General features: G+C 39.1%; 1 pseudogene; it reads left to right on the top strand.

The window, feature by feature from the left end:
- Positions 1-7,736: 7,736 nt before the first annotated feature.
- On the top strand, positions 7,737-7,854 carry LOC124728314 (annotated as a pseudogene).
- Positions 7,855-8,532: the final 678 nt, after the last annotated feature.

Genomic DNA, 8,532 nt, shown 5'->3' with positions numbered 1-8,532 from the left:
ATCTAAAAAAAATCCGACTATTTCTCTCGCAGAATGTTTGGATGACATAACGACAAATTCAAATGTAGCAAGTCGATTTCCTGTATTCAAACCAGGAGGCGAACTTCACCCCATAATCTTTATAAAAGCTTTTGAAACATCATTATCTCCTAAATGGAGTAATGAAAAACGCATTCAATTTGTAATAGGACATTTAGAAGCAGAAGCTGCGGAATGGGCAGTACTGCATAGAACTGAATTTAGGGACTGGGATGATTTTGTTAAGCAGTTTAAACAAAATTATTGTTCAAGAGGAAAACAACAACACTTAACTTTAGAGTTGTTAGACCCTCCTCCATATTCTAAACGGTGGGGAGGTTATAGGAATTATTTCAAATGGCATTTAAACCGTGCTAAGTTAATTGAAGAACCAATTATTGAAAGTCATCTAATACGAGTCCTAATTAGTAGGTTACCGTATTACATAAAGGAAAGAAAAATGTTATTCTACGAATTGTCTATCCAGACGAAAAAGTTTGCGAACAGATTGTTAAAATCGCCGAACGGAGAATTAAAAGTTATAATCAACATGCTATAGAACCCTCAATTCAGGTGGGAGATCTTGTGTTAGTACGATCTCATCCTAAAAGTTCTAAGATAGGTAAGGAATGTAGAAAATTCTTCTTTATCTTTGAAGGTTCATATGTTGTACATAAGATTGTACATCCCAAAGCATTACTTCTTATGGAACCTTCATCAGGTGTAATTAAAGAATTATATAGTGTTGACCAAATGAAACCCTTCATTCCTAAATAAGTTAATATTTAGTATATGTTACACACGGAAGAGCGTTCATAGTTTATTCATGTGAAGTTTTCGTGATAGTTACGTATTATTTTAAAGAATGAAACAGAAAGCTTAAACAAGTGTTCTACTATAATCTAATGGTACTTCGAAAGGAGAAAGATAACCAAAAGGGGGATTTATATAGAAGAAATTTTACTCTTAGGTCAAAAGGAATTTAACGTATTTTAAATTTACTCGGATAGTAAGAACCAAAGGGGATGGTTAATAGTTTAGGGACCATGGGCGTCCAGAGCTATATGGCTCACGAGAACATAGCAGAGTGCCTTTAATAGAGCTTTGTAATAGTGTTAATATAGAACACACCAAACGGGGCTCTCTCGCTTGTTTCTCCTAAATAAATTGCCATTACCCAACAAGGTGTCCGAAGGTAAAGAAGGCCGTGCCGAGATTCTAAAGAAAGTTTTGCTTGATTTCTTCTTGACCTCAGGCATAAATAAGGCATTAGGGAAAAGAATGACGTAAAGTAAATAGTACTATTAGTTATTGAGAGAAACTTATGAGTAATATACATTTTTGGAAAGAATAACTCTAGTAAATAAATGAAACTGAAACTAATCTATCACAATTTGAACGCTCTGTCCTAATGTAACAACGTTAAAGAACGTACTAAATTAGTATTTATTAGCAACTATTAAATGAAGAGGAGTAATCTACCTATATTCGGTTACGAATGACCATAATAGCACAATTAAGAGTAAATGTCAAATAGTCACAACAATATCGTATTAAAAGGATTAAATCTATCTAAGAGCAAGGACTCTAGATTACGTAAAATGTGAGGAAAATGTATTAACATTTAAATGTTGTATATTGAAAAGTTTTATTTTCAGTTAAAACCTGACAAACTGAGCTTTTGGGTGGGGTATGTAGTGGGACGAAATTAAGCGTCACCCATCCACCAATGTCAGCCCAGTTTGCAGGTGACTATAAGTTTAATTTAGTTTGTTTATGTGTTTTCTTATTATTTGTAGTAGATGTGAATTATCTAAAAGTTTTGTATTTTTTTTATGTGTTTCATGTACGGAGAGGGCGGCGCAACGAACGGAGACAGCATCTTCGTTGCCGCGACCAGAGAGGAAATTGCTGGCCGCTATACGTCGCGGGTCGACAGCCAAGGAGCAACAGAAGATCCTGGAACCGAGTTGTTGCGTCGTGCTTCTAAAAAATTAAAAATGAATTTTTTATACTCTTTTTGTACAACAATGACGTCATATAGAGCTTAATCTTATTGAAAAGTCAGTCCTATCTTGTCAAGGCTCAGGTCCACGTCTATATGTATGAAGCTAATAAAGTAGTGTATACTACTATACGTGTTCCGAGAATTTATTTATGAAGAATTATGTGAATGAATTAATAATCTGTTTGACAAGATCATTAATTTTGACAACGTTCATCGCGAGTTTGAGTTTTGAAAGTTTATGCAATGTGGTTCTAATATTTATTAAATCAGATAACTTGCGTCAATATAATTTCTGAGGAGAAACAAACGAAATTTAAAATCGAAAAAGTTACAAAAACCAATTGGTCCAAGTGATGTAATTCTTTGCATACGACTCAACTGATGTTTTACAGTTTCGTTCAAGAACCATTCTATGACAATTTAAAAAGAATATAAATCATTTTGAAGTGGGTTGTAACTGACGTAGGTGACGAAGTCTGCACATGGTCATATATCAAACGAAAATCAGTTATAAAAAATTTACGTCGTTACACTACATCGGGCACACAGTTTTAATCTGCCAGGAAGTTTCAAGGTAGCTCTGTCGCTACTGTTCCATCTCACTACGGTATATAGTTGTCGAATTACGAAGGGGAAGGGACGGGTTGAGAGAAATTATTGTTAATAATAAACCTGACGTTAATTTGTTATTATCTTTTGTGAGAAATACCTCCCAAAACAAATATGCACTACAGGGTACAAATGGAAGACTCACACGGTTGGGACGACAAAAAAGGGGGAGAGGAGGGGGAATTCCTATCAGCTCAGGGGGACAGGGGAAGTGGTACAGTGACCTCAGCATGCGAGAACGATAACCCTCTCCCAGCGTCCTCGGCATGCAATAGCCCTTTTTCTCAATACCAGTGATGTAGTTCAGCGATCTCGCCACGTGCTGAGAATCAGCGGAAAAGTAACAAGCAAACATCGTAATCAAATCTCTTAGAAAGAACATTGCTGACGAGGTCTGCTCTGAGAGCGTCGCATGCAGGCCGCAACCAATAGGAACGCGAGAGAAATGTGACGCGTGTCTCTGGGGGCTGCGGGCAGCGCGTGGCTTCCAAACTTGTCGTTCACTCTGCTATCAGCCTCCGACGTGACAACATGCAACCTTCCTCCGATCCTGTAACATCGTTCCTCTTTGCACTTTTGGTTACCTTCCCTAGGTGCTCTTCGTGCATCCCGAATCATGAAACACGCTATCCTGCCCAACTAACATATTCTTCTGTTATTATTGAAAGATACTATTTGAATGCTCGCTCCATAATGCTTCCCTCTGTCCCTGTACGTTTTCAAAAGTGATTAGTCTCAGCTATTTCTATTTCTGGTCCGTTAATACACAGTCACAATGTTCTACAATATTGATAAAGCCCTGCGGCTCTAGGCGCTACAGTCTGGAACCGAGCGACCGCTACGGTAGCAGGTTCGATCCTGCCTCGGGCATGGATGTGTGTTATGTCCTTAGGTTAGTTAGGTTTAATTAGTTCTAAGTTCTAAGCGACTGATGGCCTCAGAAGTTAAGTCGCATAGTGCTCAGAGCCATTTGAACCATTGATAAAGGAAAAGCTTAATCTGATAATAGAATGTTTTCAAGCTGCTATGAATTTTACACAGCTCCTTGCGTTTTACTTCCAAAAATTAAGAAATTGTACGCTTCTGGCTTCTTTGCATTAGCATTCTTATTGGCGCCCTTTCAAGATGGAAAGTGGCAACATTTGTGCGATGCTTATCTCTCGTCTCGAGCTATCGTTATGTGCTCGATTCATCAGACACCGCGTTTCATTAACACACTGCTGACATATTTATGGCTGACAACTGACCACGTTCGTATATCACTTGATTTACACTGTTGGCTGCAGCTACTCATTTGGACAGCGATAGGAGAGAAAGACCGACCTTGAATGATTATTCCTAAACGTTGCACTAAGGGGGGTAAGGATATGAAAATGGATAAAAATACGATTTTTCAGTTTTGAGTATATGTTGTAGGGAATTCTTTTCTTAATCGAATGATGTGTAATGCATACACATGCTTTTTTTTTGCCTGTAATGTTGATTGAAATAAGACCTTACACTGTACCTACATCCACTTCAGATATCAACAAACCGTGAGAAGAACTAACTTTTATATTTTACATTTGTCCAAATTTCCACGTTGGCAGCAGTGCAGAGTAGTGCATTGTTGATACTTCAGAAGGAGCCTTCAGCTGCCTGTAGAATTACTTTCATTGCCCTGTTGTGGTTACTTGCTTACTGCTGTACAGTTGCACCGTAGCTATAGTTCGGAAGCGGTTTTATCACACAGTATGCCTAGGATATTCTTCTTCAGTCGCAAGCAGCGCCTTTCTGGCAACACATACGCCACACAATGTCCAACAATATCACCAAGCCGGCCGGTGTGCTTCTAGGCGCTTCAATCTGGAACCGCGCTCCCGCTACGGTCGCAGGTTCGAATCCTGCCTCGGGCATGGATGTGTGTGATGTCCTTAGGTTAGTTAGGTTTAAGTAGTTCTAAGTTCCAGGGGACTGATGACCTCAGGTGTTAAGTCCCATAGTTGCCAGAGCCATTTGAACCAGTATCACCAGTCTGATTCTGCCAACATTTCGCTAATATCTCCTGTCTCGGCTTCATCGAAGAGAAAAATTGAATTACATGATAAATCGTGTGTTTGGCTGATTTGCATATACTGAGTAACTGTATCATGTGTAGTGTCAAATGCAAGTACTGTGACATTACAGACTGTGTGGAACTTGGTGAAGATGCAAATAGGAGAAGAGGTTTTGCTTTGAAATGTAGATTCAGCCAAGAGAATAACTCTTGTATGACTTCAAAATTCATTTAGAGGAAGAAGATTTTTGAAATTAATCTCAGTTTAGAATACGCTATGTGGTCGATAAAGAGTGATAAAGGAAGTAGAACATTTGCTGTTTTGATAAATTTGTCAGCACCTCTGCATAGATATGTAGACATAACAGTATAATCGTACAGGCTCTGAAAGAAATTTGTGAAACTTCTACCATAAAAGCTTCAGGGGAGCGCATTTCAGCTGATAATGGATGTAAAGACATTGTTGCAGCTTTTGATGGGACGTGGCAGAAGAGAGGTCATTCGTCACTCAGTGGCATAGTATCTCATTTTAGTAAGGTTTGAAGCTCCTCTTTTTGTTCTTCCATGTTTGCAATAATAAAATTGGGTTGTTTTGGAAATCAGCCTTATGCAAACACAATTAGTTTATTTTTATATGCACGCAGACGTGTTTCGACACTGGTGTGTCATCTTCTGTGGATCGAATTTTTATTTCTGTAATGCACAATATCACATTTGTAATAATTTAACTGCTGTAGACCTACGAAATACAATATTTGCAATTTGCTTCGTTTTGTTTAGACACTCGCCTTAAAATTACATCCATAACTGAACTGTATTATTATACACCGATTTTAGTGCTCGTTTTCGTCATTTTTTTGACAGCATGTCATCTGCAAACTAGCCATGAAGAAAATTATTGTGTATTTATGGAGAGTTGTCTAGAGGTTAGAGGTTATGTACGTTTCTGTACTTACATTTTCCGTCTTGTTTCGTGTCCCTGGTTGGTGTCTCAATCAGCTGCTATTTAGTGCATTGCTTTCACTCAGTTTTTCGCAAATTTACGGTCACTACTTCCCCTCACGGGCACTTACACAAAATGTGGCTAAATGTGATCTGAGCAGACACTTCTGACAACACACTCAGTGAGAGGTGTCATGTTACTGTCGCTGCTCACTTGTTCATCGTTGGTCTTGTGTTTGTTATGGCGCTGATTTTGAATGTGTGTGCGTGTGTGTGTGTGTGTGTGTGTGTGTGTGTGTGTGTGAGAGAGAGAGAGAGAGAGAGATATGGAATGACGGATGGTGAGAGAATCAAGAAAACAGAAGTATCGTATCTGCAACATCGTTTGATACAGGTAAGGTGACAGATGTTGATTTACTTATAAAATAAAGCCATGTTTGTGTGAATGGAAGCCCATCTCACAAGTGTACTAAAAAGTATGATTGCGCTAGTGGAGGCATGGAAGTGAGTGGAGTGGTGAACATGTTTATGCAGTTGAAAGGTCACGTGGGTTTCGGTGTACAAAATGTCTAGGTGATGGTGACACTAAAGCTTTTCTGGAAGTAAGAGAAGCTGGACGCTATGTAGACAATGTAAAATTGAGAAACTTGAATGTGTAGGTCACGTATAGAAAGCCTGTGATCTAGACTTCAAAAACTGTGACAAAAGCTGTCAGGGAAGAAACTGTCAGATGGGAAAACCATCAAAAGAGAGGGGAGGCTAACAGGTGGGAAATAGATAAGCTTCAGGCATATTATGGCAAGGCCATATGAGCTAATTCTGGAGACCTGAAGAAGATGAAGAAGGCAGTGTGGCCCACTTGTTTCCATAAGTTGTCCACAGAAGAGGAATTGGGAAGGGCTACCAAAAAAGTGTCTGGAGATGAAAATACTTTAGAACTTGGCGTGCTTGATGCTGTTATTTGCTTCAATGAATGAGTTCAAAAACCAGCAAACAATTTGCTCTTTGACCGAGAACATTTCATGAAATCACAAGTACCTAAAGTAGCAAGAATGTCAAACATATTAAATAAAAAGAGGAAGCAGGACGAGGAATCAGAAGATACATAGGACTGTGAGCCTAGAGCATTTTAGCTATATGTGATGTGAACACTGCATTTAACTTTAGAATGATATTCGCGAAAGCAAAAATTGAAAATATAGTCTTATAAGGCTGCAATTTTCAGCAGTTGTTGTATATGAGAAAATGAATCCAAAACTCTAGATTTATATGTTTTGATGAAGTATTTTAAGAAGTACACCTAACTATACCACATAAAATCAGTATTTTCAGTGTAGTTCAAAATGCTGTTACAGACTAATTTATATACTAAATGAAAAACTTGAAGTGTTTAAATTTGGTATGCATGACCTACATGTTCCCAGCAAAGTATATTGAAATCTAATGAATAATATTAACGGAATATCTACTGAGGAATAAAATGTAAATGTTTCTCCATCAGAACTGTTTTATTTTCCTTTCAGTAGGCAGCTGACCTCTCATCTATAAGTGTTCAAATTTTCACAGTTTTGGCATTACTTTTGAGAAAAATATAATAAAAATGTGAGATCACGTCTTACCTGAATTCTCCTAGCGATTGCCGTCCTTACCCTCTTTTCAATACTCACTAAAGACTGCGAAGCAGTATTGTCCCATATCTACGTTTTAATACGGTCCTTTCAATTTTTTATTGCATTGTATTCTTGACTTAGCCTGCATCGTTCAGTTCAAAATTTATTAGCACATATATTTTCTGGACACTAAGAGACAGGTTGTACGCATATGTTATGAGAAATGCACCAAAACTGTTCATAATCCACTTAGTTGAGAAAATACATTATTAACCACCAGATGTTTATTATAATGCTACATGTATATTGTTTTCGGTCATAGGCCATCATCACAGGATGTCTGTCAACACTAAAACTGAATACGTGTAATGTAAATGAAAATAATGTTATATGAAGAAAATGTGGGTGTACTATGCATATCCATGCTTACAAGGTGAAAACAGATCAGGTGAAAGCGTATATCATGTCCCTTATGGGCTCGTATGACATCAAATTGATCAAGGTCTTCATAGTTGGCTACGGCCTTGCCGCAGTGGTAACACCAGTTCCCGTCAGATCACCAAAGTTAAGCGCTGTCGGGCTGAGCTAGCACTTGGATGGGTGACCATCTGGGCTGCCGAGCGCTGTTGGCAAGCGGGTTGCACTCAGCCCTTGTGAGGCAAACTGAGCAGCTACTTGATTGGGAAGTAGCGGTTCCGGTCTCGGAAACTGACTCGCGGTCGGAGAGCGATGTGCTGACCACATGCCCCTCCATATCCGCATCCAGTGACGCCTGTGGGCTGAGGATGACACGGCGGCTGGTCGATACCGTTGGGCCTTCATGGCCTGTTCGGGATGAGTTTAGGTTTTTCATAGTTGACTGCATTCTACCCATACTTCACTAGGGATATATCTTCGTGTGTTTTCACCTTATGTCATTATAATATTGATTTTCTGATGAAGTGTGGAGTCGCGGCGACTGGATTGATGCTTATGCTTACTTATCTATTGCGTGCCACTGCGTACACCGTCTTATCTGGTGTTCTGAATACTCACAATTTCCCTATATAATTCGGCCGCCGATTGCAGGAGTGGATCGAACCCACTACTCGGTTCCGGTTTGCCGTGTTAAACATTCTTCTTCGTCTGGCAGCTATACGAGGAGCTGTAAGCGACGCTCCTTCACTGTTTTCAACAGTCTCAACGCAAGGGTAAATTTTTGATTCAGGAACTGTACAAACGAGGTTTTGAGGCGAAGAACTCGTCGAGCTATATTGGGAGGTCATTTTCACCCAGAAGGGAAGTTGCTTGAAGTTTGTTCGATGGAGAGC

This window comes from Schistocerca piceifrons, chromosome 1 (assembly GCF_021461385.2).
Source record: "Schistocerca piceifrons isolate TAMUIC-IGC-003096 chromosome 1, iqSchPice1.1, whole genome shotgun sequence".
NCBI classification, from domain to species: Eukaryota; Metazoa; Arthropoda; class Insecta; order Orthoptera; family Acrididae; genus Schistocerca; species Schistocerca piceifrons.
This window is presented reverse-complemented; position numbering and strand designations above follow the sequence as displayed.